The following is a 17,272-nucleotide window of genomic DNA, read 5'->3' on the forward strand; positions in this document are numbered from 1 at the left end:
TAAATTAAAAATCACACCTTCCTGTCACACTTCTTGCTTCCTTGTGAAGAGCAGGACCAAAAAAAATCCTCAGAACCTTAAAAGATAAAACAGCATGCAAAACAGGAAGACATTTGCCTTAAAAAGCCAATCAATGGAAAAATAAAAAACGAGATTCATAAAAATGGAAAAAGGTCACTGGCCTAGACCATGAGGGTTGCGGCATATGCCAGGTTATATCTAAGAAGGAAGAGAGGTGCCAGACTTCAAATATTGCAGAGTAAATGCCATGGGAGGAAAAAGGAGACTGTGTAAATGTAATCCCATGTGGTTAGGTATTTGCATGCAAGCACGTATTTGTGCATGGAAATGAAGCTTGTATGTATTTTCTAAATGGTAGAAATTTGAGGGGACATCAGAAAGTTAGACTGATTCACATGTACTTTACACACACTTTGAAGTGCCTCTCAACAATAGTTTAGCTTGCTTACACGCTCCAATACAATAATGTACGGAGGCTTAAGAGAAGAGAGCCTCCTCCTACTTTATGCAGAAAAGTAGAAGGACTAAGAAAGATGGATGGCTGAGGTGCGGGCATTTTCCCACATATTATTAAATTAAGTTTATTATGTTAACATCCAAAGATGCCTTGTACATATAATATATAGTTTTTGATTGTCGGTACTTCAAACGGAACAAAAAAAAATCAGCTGAAGTAATATTTTTTAGCAATATAAACTGTAAAGTACAGACAGAAGTCACCATAGCTCTTGGACTGCCATGTATCCCTGCCTATTCATGATTAGCACAACACTAATTATGTGCACCCATTCATTCAAACGCATATTATGGAGAACTAGGCCTCTATATCAAGTTGCCCCTTTGGCTTCGGCAGGATCCCACCCACTGAAAACCACAGAACTACTCATGACAGCACATGTGTTCAGAGCCGCCTTCTAGAGACTGAAAAAATGAGTTTATTTTCTTATCCCAAACTTCAGCCATGCCTGCCCTATCAACTTCTCCCAGCATAGCAACATCAATCACAGGTGTTAAAAAGTGAGCCCTTGACTGACAACTATGTCATCACACACTCTGAGCATAGACACAATAATGACTGAAACCCCCCCTGCATTTTTAAGAGTATGGCTTATTTTGCTTGGAAATGGCACTATCCATGGGCAAAGTACACCTTTGTCAGTATAACCAAGTCCCCATCAGGAGAACTTTTCCAAAATATTGCTCCTAATGCAGGCATTCCCTAGGTTAGATAATGTGAATGAGGGTCACTTGTTATCTCCAAAACATCTTTTCTCCCCAAAAGTTTTACGTGAGTATAAAATCACATCTCTGAAACTGCAGGCAGATTCATTTAGTTTGAATTATGCTCATAGCAGTGGTGAGGGGGAGCAAAATCTCACAGACTCTTCTAATGGAATATATATTCCAAACTCGACCACGAAGGAGCTGTATTCCAGCCACCCAAATTATTTCTTGATTTACATTGGCTCCTGAGCTCCCAGTCCTTTGAGAAGTTTACACCTACTCTAACAGTTATGATGCCCCTTCCCCAGCCCCCAGCCTCAGCATGCAATGTTTATATGTACTGTGGGACAATTTGACTGTTTGATTTAGCATTATACTGTTGTAAAGTTAGAAGGGATTGTCACACAACGGAAATGAGGATGAACAACAAAAATATGTAGCATAACTGTCACCTTTTAGAGATTTAGAAAAAAAATTCACTAGCAGAGGACAATGGCTGTACTAAAGAGAGGTTTACACTAGCATTTTGCCGGCACAATGAACAACATCAGTTAAGGGCAAGGTGGTGGGTGGGTTTGTTCCAGCACAGCTTTGCTGGCAGAAGCTCCTACTGGAGGCAGAGTCATAACTGCAGAACTGCGCTTTTGCTGGTTTATTTTGTTTCACTCAGTAAGGAGGAGTAGCATTGAAATAGCTGACCCTGGCCCAAAGATACAGGAAAGATTTGCTGTCCTTGCACAGTGCTGCTTACCACTATACTAGGAATTCATTAATAATATGGATTATATATATATAGTGCTTCAGATGTTCAGTGATTTTGCATGGTTCTGGTTTAGGAACACACGGATTCATGAAGTTAGTATCTCTCATTTGGAAATATGAAGAAAAATGTCAGCGCAAGGATTTGTGAAGTTAAAGATAAAACATGCTGCTTCTAAATCCTTTTTGTTTTGTTTTTACTTTCTAATTGATATTTTGAGAGTCCATAGCTTACATTTGGCTTTATCTAACAATAAAAATCAACTTATTTATATACATCACTATTTGTATACAGATCCCAAAGCACTTGTAAAAAAGGAAGGTGCATTAGATCCACTTTCTAAAGAAACCCAGTACCAATTTACTGGTACACTGGCGCTTAAGGCATGCGTGTTGATGTCACTGAGGTTACTGTTTTGCATTCTAGCGCAACACTGAGGAATGGGTACGTGTATGTGTGCATATTACAGGGGTAAGGGACATTTGTAAAGGGGCGGGGCCTATAACTAAAGCACTGAGCCTGATGAGTGGAAATTAAGTAATGAAATTAAAGATACTTTCATTGAAAATTCCCTTGCTTTCAAGCATGTGTAAACTAGCCTTGATTTGTTTTTCATTCTGTGGGAAGATACAAGGCACCCCTCAGGCCACCCTAGCAGAAGCCACACCAGCAGAGTCCATGTGCCACGGGGGCCACATATCCCTACCTCTGCTGCACCGTTTGCCCAAGCTCCTCTCCCCACTGCAGCCCATGTGCCCCTGCTGCTCCACCCTGAGCCGAGGTGCCTCCCCGCTGGTGTTTTTCATGCCCCTACTCACCCTTAGCTCCCCAGTGACAAGCTCCCCTGCTTCACCTTACCACTGTGGGCTCCCCTGGAACACATGCCACCACCCTGCCCCTTTCTGCCCCAGTAGCAGGGGCAGGAAGAGGAAGCTGGAGGAAAAGGGAGTCTACAGCCCTCCGTTGTTACTGCAGCCAGAGCAATGTGGGGAGTGACAGCCAAGTTGGAGCACAGGGACTACAATTAAACCCCTTGCAGGCTGCCAGTTGGGCAGCACTATTATTTTGAATAGCACAGTATATTGTATTTGCTATTATATTATTTTGCTGAGAGGCAGAAAGGAACAATGCCATATTAAAGAAAATTTGGTGTATGGACCAACTTTTCATACTGACAAATAGGCACCACTATAAAAATGCCAACAACTTCTCACTGGTTTTCTTCAAGCACGTGCTCATACAGCACCCCACACAGGCTCACAGAAACTTGAAAATGCCAAATACCTGCTGCAAGGAGAAGCACTTTCAAATGCATGAATTATTCTAAATTCTGACAAGGAAACCTTCAATCCAAGCAACCTATGCTCAAAATAAGTCACAAAAATCAGGAGGCACAGTTACAGTCAACTGTTACATGTGGGAAAACCACTCACACCTGAAATGCCATTCAGAGAGCACCAAGAAGAAGAAAACTTGCATTGCCCTTACTAAGAAGTACATGGCAGGGAACTTACCCACCTTTTTCAAAAGACAATGACTTAAAAGTGATTTCAAGGGAAAGCCAGCCTGCCCTTACAAATTTTAAGGGAAGTTAAAGACAAAATACCAAGGCTACTGAACACAGCATGCTAGGCAGACACGTTCCACTACTGCAAGAATTAACCCCAGAAGACAACTATGGAAAAAGCCTTCCTCCATAACAGATCTGGTCCTATATGCATTCAAAGTCCTACCAGCTTTGAGTATTTAAAAATATTTCAAAGCTTAATATTTAATCCTGTTAGCTGTGTTGTCTCTACAATGATACTGTAAATGATACTATATCAAAGTTCACAAATGATGTTAACTGCATACAACTTATTTGCAAACAGTGCTGTATAAAGATGAAAAGACTAAATATGAAGAAAAATGAGTTATCTAGTTATTAGCAAGGACCATATCCATCATGCAGATCACTGGCAATATGCACAAACAGGAAAAAAAATCAGCTTGATTTCCACCACCAGCTTTAAGCTGGACTCTGAATGTCAGAGTCTTTTTGGGGGGTGGGGCACGTGGGAGGGTAAATTGAGATAACTTGATCTGGAAATCCATATTATTGTTTTGGAGATAACATTAGAGATCTTGCTTACATTATAAAGCAGAACCTGCCACATATTAAATATTAAAATCTCATTATCCACGCTGAAGAACCTGATTATAACACAGTGGTCCCCAGACAGCTGAAGTAGTTTCATTTTTAGTGTAGAAAGACTCAGTGAGTTCGTACAGAGATATTTTTCCCGAAGGAGAATTGGGAACTTCTCAATGGGACAACAAAGCCATTGACCATTTCACTGTTGTCATAGCAAATATATGTAGTAGAATTTACCTCTGCACAGAAGTTGTACCAGCCGTACAACGGTGTCTGCATTAGGTCTGTTACTAGTATAAGTAGTACAGTAACTAAAAAATAATAAACCAGTAGACAAAAAAATAGTAAGTACAAAATGTGCCTATGAAATGCAACTAATATGCTTGTACAGCATGGTTGGGTATTCTGTTCACACAGAGAAGTTCCACATGCATACAATGGTTACTTTTAGAAAGGTGAAGTCAGCTTTCTAGCAGATATTTGATGATTTTAGTGTATCACATCCTCATCAAAGCTGTCCTCAGTATTTCAACACGCTGAGACCGGGTCAAAACTATGAAATTTTGCTAGCATAGCTATACAACCTGGAGGTATGTGGGGGTGAGAGAAATCCCTCTACCCCGGCTGATATCTATGTTGGCAAAACTGCTGGTGTGGGTACAGGTTTGCCAACAGGACAGCCCTTTTGCCAGCTTAACATATGTCCCTCATGTTGCCGGCACAAGGTGCCCGAGGGAGGCAACAATTGGGTTCGTTGCCTGGTGTGCGTCGCGCCAATAAACACACTGGGGGGAGAAGTAGACAGAGTTTATTTGAGCTCAAGTAAAAGGCACAGGGAGACTGTATGGTCTCAAATCCTGTGCCCCTAGCCCTGCAACAGTGTATTTTTATACCTTGGCCACTTCCAGCAGTAATTTTCCACTAGTTGGCTTCCACCCCCCACCACCCCCTTCCACCATCCCCCTTCCCTCCTTCCTTCTCTCTCTGAGCGGTGCCCTTGCATTCCACAGATAACAGTTTTAGGAAGTTTCAGCCTGCCTGCTACTCGTCCTGTTTTTCCAGTATTACAGGAGGTTACAAAAAGTTCAGGAAAGGGTTACAAAGGTTCAGGAAAAGTGGGGGGACCCTGGCTCGCCCGGAGCAGAGGGGCTTCTTCGACACTCATGGTCTTCCATCCCTCTGAGTTACCTAGGGTTATGCCTAGTGACACCAACAACTCCCCCCTTTGAGAATACTCAACAAAGTTTTGGCTGAGTTTTCTCATATTCTGAAGATAAAAAGCGATTAAATGTTTGGGAACTGGGATCTTCAATGCAGGGGTATAGTGAAGCGCTCAGGGAGGGGGATACACAGACTTTGCGCAGGAGGGCATTAGAGCATGCAAATAAGAGGAGGGTAATTAAACACAACACAACACTGGTGATCAGGAGGTGAAGGATGCCCATTCCTAGGCCTCCGAGGTTGGGCAACCAGCTTGAGAGAGAATCGAAAACAGTAGGTTCACGTTCCTGACTTTTCCACTGCTCAAAAGCCTGTTCGGCCAACAAAATGTGTTTGTTAATATCTTGGGAATTTTCTGGAATATAAGTACAACATTCGTTACCGATTAAGGCACATACTCCACCTTGAGAAGCTAAGACATAGTCTAGTGCTTGTCTATTCTGAAGGGATAACAACCGAAGTTGGTAAATCTCAGAATTAAGGCTCTTTTCAATAGTTAAGGTGTCATTAGCAAATTTTGTAAGAAACACAGAAAGTTGACGATACAGCTTGTCTAACCGGCCCACCCCATACGACGGGAGAAGGATCACGCCAAATCTGTCTCCCTCACTAATAGGTGGCAGAGTTGCATAGAGGGATCTTTGTTGTCTTGGGTGGCCAAGTGGGAGATGGGTTAGAACTCGAAGGGGAGGGGCAAGAAACCCTATGTAGCAACTTCCATACCAGCCATCAGGTAGCCATTTGTAGGCTGAGGTACCACAAATCCAAAAAGTTTCTCCATTTCCTGCCATCCCATTGCCTCCTTTTTGCATATCTTTTGATTGGTTTTTGTACAAGAAGAAAAATCCTTCTCCAGTATCATGCCCAGAGCTATTATAAAGTGGAATAGATACATTTTGCATGGTAGTTAAATAATATTGACAAGAGCTATTTCCAGCATACCACGTATGATTAGCCATCCGGTTTTGGGCAATACATAATAGTCCAGGTGGAACTGAACATAACCAGATAGGTGGTGGGGTATGGGAACTATTCCAAATAGGATACCAAGAAGAGTTTGAAAGACTAAAAGGGGCTTCTTTTGTACAATTATCAGCTAGATGAGGCCAACCAGGATTGCCAGTGACATTATAAGCGGGAGAATAAGCAGAAAAATTGGAACCATTGAATTGGGTGTAATTTAAGGCTCTCTCTTCTTGACAAATATCTGACCAGTAACTAGGAATGGCTCGCCATGGGAGCCCTGAAGCGTGATAAGGGATTTGAGAACATATCCAACAGTAAGATAGGTTAAACTCACAGGCAAAAGTAACCTTCAGTGCTTCGTAGGTGTTTGTAACGAGGTTTGCTGGGTTCCCTCCCCACCCTGCATGTAAGGAGAATGTAGTAAAAGGTAACAGGAAAAGAAAGCCTACAGTAAAAAAGAAAAATGTTACAGTAGTTTTGAAACTTAAACTCGAATTCATACTGTTAATTCTAAATTTTTCCCCTTTTAAACAGCAACTTTAGTCCAAGGTTGTTGGTGGGCTGGACGGTCCACTGTTCTGCGGGTGGAGTAAGCACCAGTTTTAGACGAGAGTGATGAATCCAGTTCTTGTGTCCGTCGACCTTTGCCGCTGTGTGGGAAACTAGTAGGACAGTGTGAGGTCCTTTCCACTTCTCTTGGAGGGGCTCATCCTTCCAGGTACAAATGAGCACAGAATCCCCCGGCTGTAACGAGTGGACTGGAGCATCCAGCGGAAGAGGCTGCAAGTCTTTAGTGTACCTATGGAGAGAAGAAAGAACAGCAGACAGAGAGGACATACACCGTGACAAAATATTACATCCTATTTCCCACTCCCCTGCTAGAACCGGCGTCCCGTTCATGGGCCATGCCCTTCCAAACATAATCTCAAAGGGGCTAAGTCCTAATCTTCCCTTGGGGAGGGCACCGATGCGAAGCAGAGCAAGGGGCAAAGCATCGGGCCATCGCAGAGAGGCCTCCTGGCAGATCTTTGATAGATGATGCTTGAGGGTCTGATTCGTACATTCTACTACACCACTAGCCTGTGGTCGCCATGGAGTATGGAGTTTTCAGGGGATCTGTAAGGCATCTGAGATGTTTTGGATGATCTTTGAAGTGAAATGTGTTCCATTGTCAGATTCCATCCACCGGGGAAGTCCGAAGCGGGGAATAATGTCCGGGACGAATTTTAGAGCTATAGTTCTGGCTGTACAATTGCGACACGGAAAGGCTTCAGGCCATCCGCTGAATCGATCTACTATAACGAGAAGATACGTGAACCCTTGAGTTTGGGGGAACTCAGTAAAGTCTATTTGCCAAACCAGTCCTGGGCCTGGGGTAGGTTCCAAAGTGGCTGGAGGTACTGAGAGACCGGGTCGAGGGTTATTCTTTTGACAAATCAAACAGCTGGCCTGTATCTGGGAGGCCAGAGGTCGAAGTCCAGAGGTTAGAAAATATTTGTTCATTAACTGAGTGAGAGCTTCTCTTCCGGCGTGAGTAGTTTGATGTAGTCGTTGCAGCACCGGCCGGGTCAGGCTCTTTGGTAGGAGGATTTTCCCGTCAGTGGAGCAGAGCCATCCCTCCTTTTCTTGGAGACCAAGCATATCGGCTAGTTCTTTTTCTTCATATGAGTACTGGGGATCCGGGAGCTCCCCGGATGGGGATGAGGGCATGCATATGGGTGTCAGCAGGTCTCGGCGTCCTCAGGGTGGCAGCATTTTTAGCTTCTCTGTCTGCCCGGGAGTTACCCCTGACTACGTCTTGATCCTCTTTCTGATGTGCCTTACAGTGCATTACTGCCACTGCCGAGGGAAGTTGAACAGCTAGGCTCGTCGGGGGGAGGGGAAGATGAGGGTGGGGGAGGCTGTGGACCACCAAACCAGGTGGCACCCACAAGGACAGCCCAGCCTGAAGAAAGAGAGCTTTGGGAACGTGAAAGGCAGGGGGTGGACAGCAATACGGCACAGGTAAGGAACAGGAAGGTTAGAGACAAAAAGCCCTTTAGGACTTGGAGTGAGGGGGTAGCAAAAGCACCAGTCACAGGGCTCAAGTGCCTATATACTAATGCTAGGAGCATGGGGAACAAGCAGGATGAACTAGCGCTCCTGGTTGCACTAAACGACTACGACTTAGTGGGGCTGACGGAAACCTGGTGGGATCCATCCCACGACTGGGCGGTACATATTGAGGGCTATAGATTGTACAGAAAGGACAGAGTGGGGAAAAGGGGGGGAGGGGTTGCGCTCTATGTTAAGGAGCAATATACATCAACCCTCATCAAGACAGAATCAAAGGATGAGGAAGTAGAAGGACTGTGGGTTAGGCTACATGGGGGGCAAGGAGAAAAGGATTTGGTGGTAGGGGTCTGTTACAGACCCCCACATCAAGGGGAAGAAATAGATTTGGGGCTCCTGAGGCAACTCTCAGAGACCATAAAAGCTAAAGAGGCGGTGGTCATGGGGGACCTAAACTACCCGGACATCTGCTGGGAGACACAGACAGCAAAGTCCCACCGCTCACGCAGGTTTCTAACCTGTGTACAGGACCTCCACCTGACGCAGGAGGTACATGGTCCCACTAGGGGGAATGCCTTACTGGATCTGGTATTGGCAACAGGGGATGACATAGTAGGGGACCTACAGATCGGTAGCCATCTGGGGGACAGTGATCACCTAAAAGTACAATTCAACATAAGGCGTCGAGTGGGTAAGGTAACCAGTAGGGTGAACGTGCTGGACTTTAGGAAAGCTGATTTCAGCAAACTCAGGCGATTAGTGAAGGATGCACTGCAGAGTAGTAGTTTTGAAACGATGGGAGCCCAAGAAGGGTGGCTGTGCCTTAAGGAAGCTATCCTTCTCGCACAAAGCGAGACGATCCCCGTGCGAGGTAAAAGAGGGAAAGGGGCCAGGAGGCTTCCCTGGCTGACCAGAGAAATCCTGGGCAGACTAAGGGCCAAAAGGGGAGCACATAAAAAGTGGAAACAGGGAGAGATCACCAAAGAGGAATATACCTCTTCTGCTCGTGCTTGTAGGGAGGCAGTTAGACAGGCCAAAGCTACCATGGAGCTGAGGATGGCAACCCAAGTAAAAGACAATAAGAAATTGGTTTTTAGATATATAGGGAGTAAAAGGAAGGCCCAGGGAGGAATAGGACCCCTGCTAAATGGGCAGAAACAATTGGTGACGGACAGAGGGGACAAGGCTGAACTCCTCAACGAGTTCTTCGCCTCAGTGTTCCTAAGTGAGAGGCATGACAAGTCTCTCACTGGGAGTGTAGGGAGGCAGCAGCAAGGCACCAGACTTCCATGCGTGGACCCTGAGGTGGTGCAGGGTCACTTGGAGGAACTGGATGCCTTTAAGTCGGCAGGCCCGGATGAGCTCCATCCGAGGGTACTGAAGGCACTGGCCGACATCATTGCAGAGCCACTGGCGGGAATATTTGAACGCTCGTGGTGCACGGGTCAAGTCCCGGAGGACTGGAAAAGGGCCAATGTGGTTCCCATTTTCAAGAAGGGGAGGAAGGAGGACCCGGGTAACTATAGGCCAGTCAGTCTCACCTCCATCCTTGGCAAAATCTTTGAGAAAATTATCAAGGCTCACATTTGTGAGAGCCCGGCAGGACAAATTATGCTGAGGGGAAACCAGCACGGGTTCGTGGCAGGTAGATCGTGCCTGACCAATCTAGTCTCTTTTTATGACCAGGTCACAAAACGCCTCGACGCAGGAGGAGGGGTGGATGTCGTATACTTGGACTTCAGGAAGGCCTTTGACACGGTATCCCACCCCATACTGGTGAACAAGTTAAGGGGCTGTGACTTGGATGACTGCACAGTCCGGTGGGTGGAGAATTGGCTGGAGGGTCGCACCCAGAGAGTTGTGGTGGATGGGTCGGTTTCGACCTGGAAGAGTGTGGGCAGTGGGGTCCCGCAGGGCTCGGTGCTTGGACCGATACTCTTTAATGTCTTCATCAGCGACTTGGACGAGGGGGTGAAATGTACTCTGTCCAAGTTTGCAGATGACACTAAGCTATGGGGCGAAGTGGACACGCCGGAGGGCAGGGAACAGCTGCAAGCAGACCTGGACAGGTTAGACAAGTGGGCAGAAAACAACAGAATGCAGTTCAACAAGGAGAAATGCAAAGTGCTGCATCTAGGGAGGAAAAATGTCCAGCACACCTACAGCCTAGGAAATGACCTGCTGGGTGGCACGGAAGTGGAAAGGGATCTTGGAGTCCTAGTGGACTCCAAGATGAACATGAGTCGGCAGTGTGACGAAACCATCAGAAAAGCCAATGGCACTTTATCGTGCATCAGCAGATGCATGACAAATAGGTCCAAGGAGGTGATACTTCCCCTCTATCGGGCGCTGGTCAGACCGCAGCTGGAGTACTGCGTGCAATTCTGGGCGCCGCACTTCAAGAAAGATGCGGATAACCTGGAGAGGGTCCAGAGAAGGGCCACTCGTATGGTTAAGGGCCTGCAGGCCAAGCCCTATGAGGAGAGATTAGAGAAACTGGACCTTTTCAGCCTCCGCAAGAGAAGGTTGAGAGGCGACCTGGTGGCTGCCTATAAGTTCGTCAGGGGGGCACAGAAGGGAATTGGTGAGTATTTATTCACCAAGGCGCCCCCGGGGGTTACAAGAAATAATGGCCACAAGCTGGAGGAGAGCAGATTTAGATTAGATATTAGGAGGAACTTCTTCACAGTTCGAGTGGCCAAGCTCTGGAACGGGCTCCCAAGGGAGGTGGTGCTCTCCCCTACCCTGGGGGTATTCAAGAGAAGGTTGGATGTGTATCTAGCTGGGGTAATGTAGGCCCAGCACTCTTTCCTGCTTATGCAGGGGGTCGGACTCGATGATCTATTGAGGTCCCTTCCGACCCTAGCATCTATGAATCTATGAATCTATGAATCTATGAATTTGGGGTCCATACTTCACTGGGGAGCCTTGGGCTGTCAGCAGTCGCCTTTGTTTCCATAGGCCAGCATGGGCATGCAGTACTCCAAAAGCATATCTAGAGTCAGTATAGATGTTGACCCGTTTCCCTTTTGACAGTTCTAGCGCCCGGGTCAGGGCCACCAGTTCAGCAAGTTGAGCAGATGTTCCAGCGGGCAAACCCTTGGCTTCAACAACATCATAGAGAGTCACAACAGCATAACCTGCTCTCCTTTGCCCTTCTACAACAATGCTACTGCCATCAGTGTACCACTCACAATCAGCATTCAGAAGTGGCTGATCCTGTAAATCTGGATGGCTGGAGTACTGTGCATCTATGATGACTAAACAATCATGCTCTTGTTCCTCCGTTTCAGGCAAAAGAGTAGCCGGGTTGAGGGAGGGACAGGTTTGCAGAGTCACTTCAGGGTTCTCCAACAGCTTAGCTTGGTACCGAGCCACCCAAGCCTGGGTGAGCTGGAGACCCCCCTTCATGTCTAGCAGAGCTTGAACCATATGAGGGGTATACACCTGCATGACTCCTCCCAGCATTAACTTTTCAGCTTCCTCAAGTACTAGGGCAGTTGCCGCAACTGCTCGTAAACACGCTGGCCATCCCTTGGCAACTGGATCAAGCTGTTTGGAGAAATAAGCAACGGGACGTTTCCACACCCCCAACAATTGAGTAAGCACTCCCAGAGCCATCCCTTTTCGTTCATGCACATACAATTGGAAAGGTTTAGAAAGGTCCAGTAAACCCAGGGCAGGGGCATCCATTAGTTTCCTTTTCAGTATTTTAAATGCCTTGTTGGCTTCTGGAGTCCAATAAAAGGGGTCATGGTCTACCCCTTTTACACAGTCATATAGTGGTTTTGCCCATAGTCCAAATTCAGGGATCCATATTCTGCAAAAACCTGCCATGCCGAGAAATGCCCTGAGCCGCTTACTGTTGCTTGGGGTGGGAACCTGACATATAGCCTCCTTTTGCTCACTTGAAAGCTGGTGCTCCCCCTGTCTTATGTGAAATCTCAGGTATCGTACTTCGGGGAGAGCAGTTTGAGCTTTATTTCGAGCCACCCGATATCCTCAAAGTCCAATAAAGTTCAGGAGGCTTACAGTGGCGTTAAGGCAAGAGATTAAATCTACAGCAGCAATTAATAAATCATCCACATATTGTAACAAGAGGACTTCACGCTCATTATTCCACTCCTCCAAGTCTTTAGCTAAGGACTGGCTGAAAAGGGTGGGAGAGTTCTTAAATCCCTGGGCTAATACTGTCCAACAAAGTTGTTTTTTAACCCTTTTTCTGTCCTCCCATTCAAAAGAGAATATCTCCTGAGAGGGGGGGTCAACTGGAATCGTAAAGAAAGCATCTTTCAAATCAAGAACTGGGAAATGAGTATACTGCCCCCCTATGGAGGCCAGCAAGGTATACAGGTTTGGGACGAGGGGATGAATAGTTTTAACCCGTTTGTTAACCGCCCTTAGGTCCTGCACCAGTTCATATGTGCCATCAGGCTTTAGTACAGGCAAGATAGGAGTGTTCCAGGCTGATTGACACTCTCACAGTATGCCTTACTTTAGGAAATGGTCTATAGTCTCCTGCAGTCCCTCTCTGGCTTCCCTTTTGATTGGGTACTGCTTGATTCGTACTGGACCTTTTCCCTGCAGTAGTTGGATATTAATGGGGGTTTGATGTGTAGCCTTTCTGGGGACCCCCCTTGCCCACACCAAAGGGTATACCTGGTCTTCCCACTGGTTCCACTCCGGGGCAGCGTTCATAGCCGAGGGTTCAACCGCGAGGGTCATTATCCATGCATTTTCAGGGGGCAATGTGAGGGTTATTTCATCCTGGGTAAAATGCAGTGATGCACCTAATTGACAAAGCAGGTCTCGTCCTAGCAGGGGTGTAGGGCAACCTGGAAGGTAGACCAATTTGTGAGAGAGAGCCTGGTTTCCCAGAGCACATTCTGCAGGAGCATACACTGGGCACTGAGTCTTTTTTCCTGTGGCGCTCACCACCGTGAGAGAGTCCACTACGGGAAGTTGAACAGGTTGATTTACAGTGGTCCGTGCTGCCCTGGAGTCTACCAAAAAATCAATTTCTGAATTCCCCACCCGCATTTTTACTCGGGGTTCCGGGGGTGGGGTGGTCCGTTTCCCCTGACACCCCTACTCCTGTCCTTCCACTATCATTACAGGAGTACAGTCTCTCCCTTTCTCTGGGCATTCATTCTTCCAGTGTCCCTCTCACCGGCATAAGGCACATTGGTTCCATCCCAGGCGTCTTTCTTGTGGGCCAGGGCGCCCGTGCCCACGACCCCTTATACCTCTGCCTCTCCCACCTTCTTGTGGCCTTTCTCTGGCTCTGGCCTGTACTGCTGCTACTGGCACTCTAACTTGTCTCTTTTCCTCTTCTTCCTTTCTGAGGGTATACGCCCTGTTTGCAGTCTCTAGGATTTGTGCTACAGACATACCAATTAAGTCTTCTTTTTTTTGTAATTTCTGCTTTATATCAGGGGCTGCGCGGCTGGTAAAAATACCTTTTATAATCCCTGGTCATCAGGGTCTGCACTGGTATTTTGCCAAATGGCGTCCCGGATGCACTGTAGGAACGCAACTGGACTTTCCTTCGGCTCCTGTACTATTTCATATGGCTTTGCCCAATTATTATGTCGGACAGCCGAGTGCCTGAGCCCATGCATAAGCAGTTCTTTGTAAGAGGTAAGACGGGTATGATCCTCAGGGTTGTTAGGGTTCCATCTAGGGTCTGCTAGGGGAACCACATCTGCCTGACCAGGAACATTGATGGGATCCCTTTCATGCCTCCGTTGTGCTTCCTCCCTTGCTTTGGAAATAACTTGATTCCTCTCTACTTCAGATAATAAGGTTCACATAAGGATATTACAATCATCCCAATCAGGCTTGTGACTAGCTAAACATCCCTCAAAGACAGAGATAAGCTTACTCGGGTTAGTTGAAAATTCTCCAGCCTATGCGTTAAAAGCCGCCAGGTCCACCGGATTAAAAGGTACATGGGTGTATACTTGCATGGTCTGGGCTACACACCCACCTGCCCCAGGCCAGGCTATTACAGTTTCAGTAAGTAAAGGGTAAAATCCCACTGAGGGAGGAATCTCTGGAACCAGGGGCATCTGATCTTTATATGGTGGAGGAGTTAAAGCCGAAGGGGATGCCGACTCTGGCATTACAGTGGTTGGGGGGGAATGCTGAGACTCAACACTAACAACTACCGATCCTGTCGGAGTCAAATTACACTTCTGCAAAATATCTGTCTTATTTCGTAAAGCCATAAACAATTGTGCGTACAAATGTTCATTCCACTTACCCGTCCGCTGACAAAACAGGAGTAATTGGAGGATTGTATTATAGTTAATTGACCCTTCCAGAGGCCACCTTTCCTGATCCTTCAGTTGATATTGAGGCCATTCCACTGTACAGAACATTTTAAGATTATTTTTAGTCATTAGATCTGACTTAAACAGTTTCCAGTTAGTCAGAATGCATTCTAAGGGTGTACACCGTGCCCTGCCAACCGTACTCTGTCCCTGCCCCATACTCCAGGGAGACACTGGGCGTCCCCAGGTCTTAACAGGCAATGCTCAGACTGCTGAGCTTATCTTACCTTGTCTGAGGGACCAGTTCCACACCGTCACCCACGATCGCTTCTCCACTATTTGAGCACGTTGCACCGTTGTGCCCTCCGGGGTCGATCAAACCACGTCTCTGCCGAGGCCCCTGATGAAACCACCGGTGCGCGCTGGGCGTCGGTTGTTGCCACAAGTCGTCGACCCCAGGAGGGATCCGGGCAAGGCGAAATGTTAGCCTCGAGCCCCACGTTGGGCACCAAAAACTGTTGCCAGCACAAGGTGCCTGAGGGAGGCAACAATTGGGTTCATTGCCCGGTGTGCGTCGCGCCAATAAACACACTGGGGGGAGAAGTAGACAGAGTTTATTTGAGCTCAAGTAAAAGGCACAGGGAGACTGTATGGTCTCAAATCCTGTGCCCCTAGCCCTTCAACAGTGTATTTTTATACCTTGGCCACTTCCAGCAGTAATTTTCCACTAGTTGGCTTCCACCCCCCACCACCCCCTTCCACCATCCCCCTTCCCTCCTTCCTTCTCTCTCTGAGCGGTGCCCTTGCATTCCACAGATAACAGTTTTAGGGAGTTTCAGCCTGCCTGCTACTTGTCCTGTTTTTCCAGTATTACAGGAGGTTACAAAAAGTTCAGGAAAGGGTTACAAAGGTTCAGGAAAAGTGGGGGGGCCCTGGCTCGCCCGGAGCAGAGGGGCTTCTTCAACACTCGTGGTCTTCCATCCCTCTGAGTTACCTAGGGTTATGCCTAGTGACACCAACACTCAGAAAGGTTCTTCTGGAATACCTACAGAAGCAAAAGCTTTGTAGTGGAGAATACCTAAAGAGCAATTACAGGGAAGATAGGGATGGACTTTTCTCTGTGGCCATAAGGGACAGGACTAGCAGGAATGGCCTCAAGCTCCAGCAAGGGAAATTTAGGTTAGAGTAGGTGCCAGAGCATGGCACAAGAGGCCATTTGGCTTGGCATGCCACAGCCCGTCTGGGTTCTGGGCATCTGCCACCAGCCACAGAGCCTGAGCTGCTTGCAGCAGACATCCAGGAGGCTGCAAGCCCTGCTGCAAGCAGCCCAGACTCTGTGGCTGGTAACAGCTACTCAGAGCTCAGGCCAGCTACAGCTGTGAGGCTGCAAAAAGCTGCACTGGGCTCCAGAGCCCTTGGCCCGGTTCTGTGATGGCAGAGGCTGCACATGTGCCTCCAGGCAAATGGTTGGGAGGGGCAGGGGTTGCAGTGCCTCAGACCTGGAGGCAGGCATGCAGCCGGGGCTCTGGAACCTGGTGCACCTGTCTGCAGCTCTTGGCTGCCTGACACAGCTGGCCTGAGCTCTGGGCAGCTGCTGCAGGTGGCAGGCAAGTTGCAAAAAGCTGCACTGGGCTCTGGAGCCCTGGCACTGGTTCTGTGCTGGCAGTGACTGCATGTGCACCACAGGGCAGGGAAGGGGCTAGGGGAGCACAACCCTGGCCCCACTCTCGCTGTCCACATGGAGGCACATGTGCAGCTGCTGTTAGCAATGAGGACTTCTAGGGGCCTCTTGCAGCTCCCCTACAGTATGCCCCTGGCATGCTAAGTCAAGGCGTGGGTCAGGGTTGGGGAGTTTTTTGGCACTCCAGTCAAGAGCGTTACCAACCCCTGCATTAGAGATTAGGAGGAACTTTCTGACTATGAGGGCGGTCAAGCATTGGAACAGGCTACCTAGAGAAACTGTAGAATTGCCATCCTTGGAAGTTTTCATGAGCAGGTTAGACAGGCATTTGCCTGGGATGATTTGGTCAGGGAAGACTTTCCTTGAGTAGGGGGCTGGAACAGATGACTTTGTGAAGTACCTTCCAGCCCTACTCCCCTATTATGATTCTGTGAGATGAGTCCTGAGTAACGTGTATTAATTTTCTAGAAAGTCTTAGTTTCTTAATGAATACCATATATCTCCTGACTCTTAACAGATTCAATCTATAGGCTGACTGTTATTGCAGTCAACATCTCCTTACCGCTCCTTTTCACTTCACTCTTTTGCTTCTGTGCACCGTGTATCAAACACTCCATCGAACGCTTTGTGAACTGGGGAGAAATAAGTGGCCACTGTAAAATGAGATACAAAGTTCTGGAAGACCTCCGATGCCACTATGTTTTCAGATCAACTAGCGCACTTGCAGACAGACAGTTAATTTATGGCAGTCTAGACTTAAAAGGTTGCATTAATGTTTATCTGCAAGGCTAGGCTGAAAGTCCAGACGTCCAAAACGTTTAAGTAGCAATTTCTCCATCCAACACCACCCCTTTTCCCTAGAAAGACACCTTTTAACATGTCTGAAAAAAATTCACCACCCACCTTCCCTCAGACCTTATACATATATACCTGACCAT

The sequence above is a fragment of the Crocodylus siamensis genome, chromosome 1 (assembly GCF_052110815.1).
Source record: "Crocodylus siamensis isolate JL-2025a chromosome 1, ASM5211081v1, whole genome shotgun sequence".
In the NCBI taxonomy this organism is placed as follows: domain Eukaryota; kingdom Metazoa; phylum Chordata; order Crocodylia; family Crocodylidae; genus Crocodylus; species Crocodylus siamensis.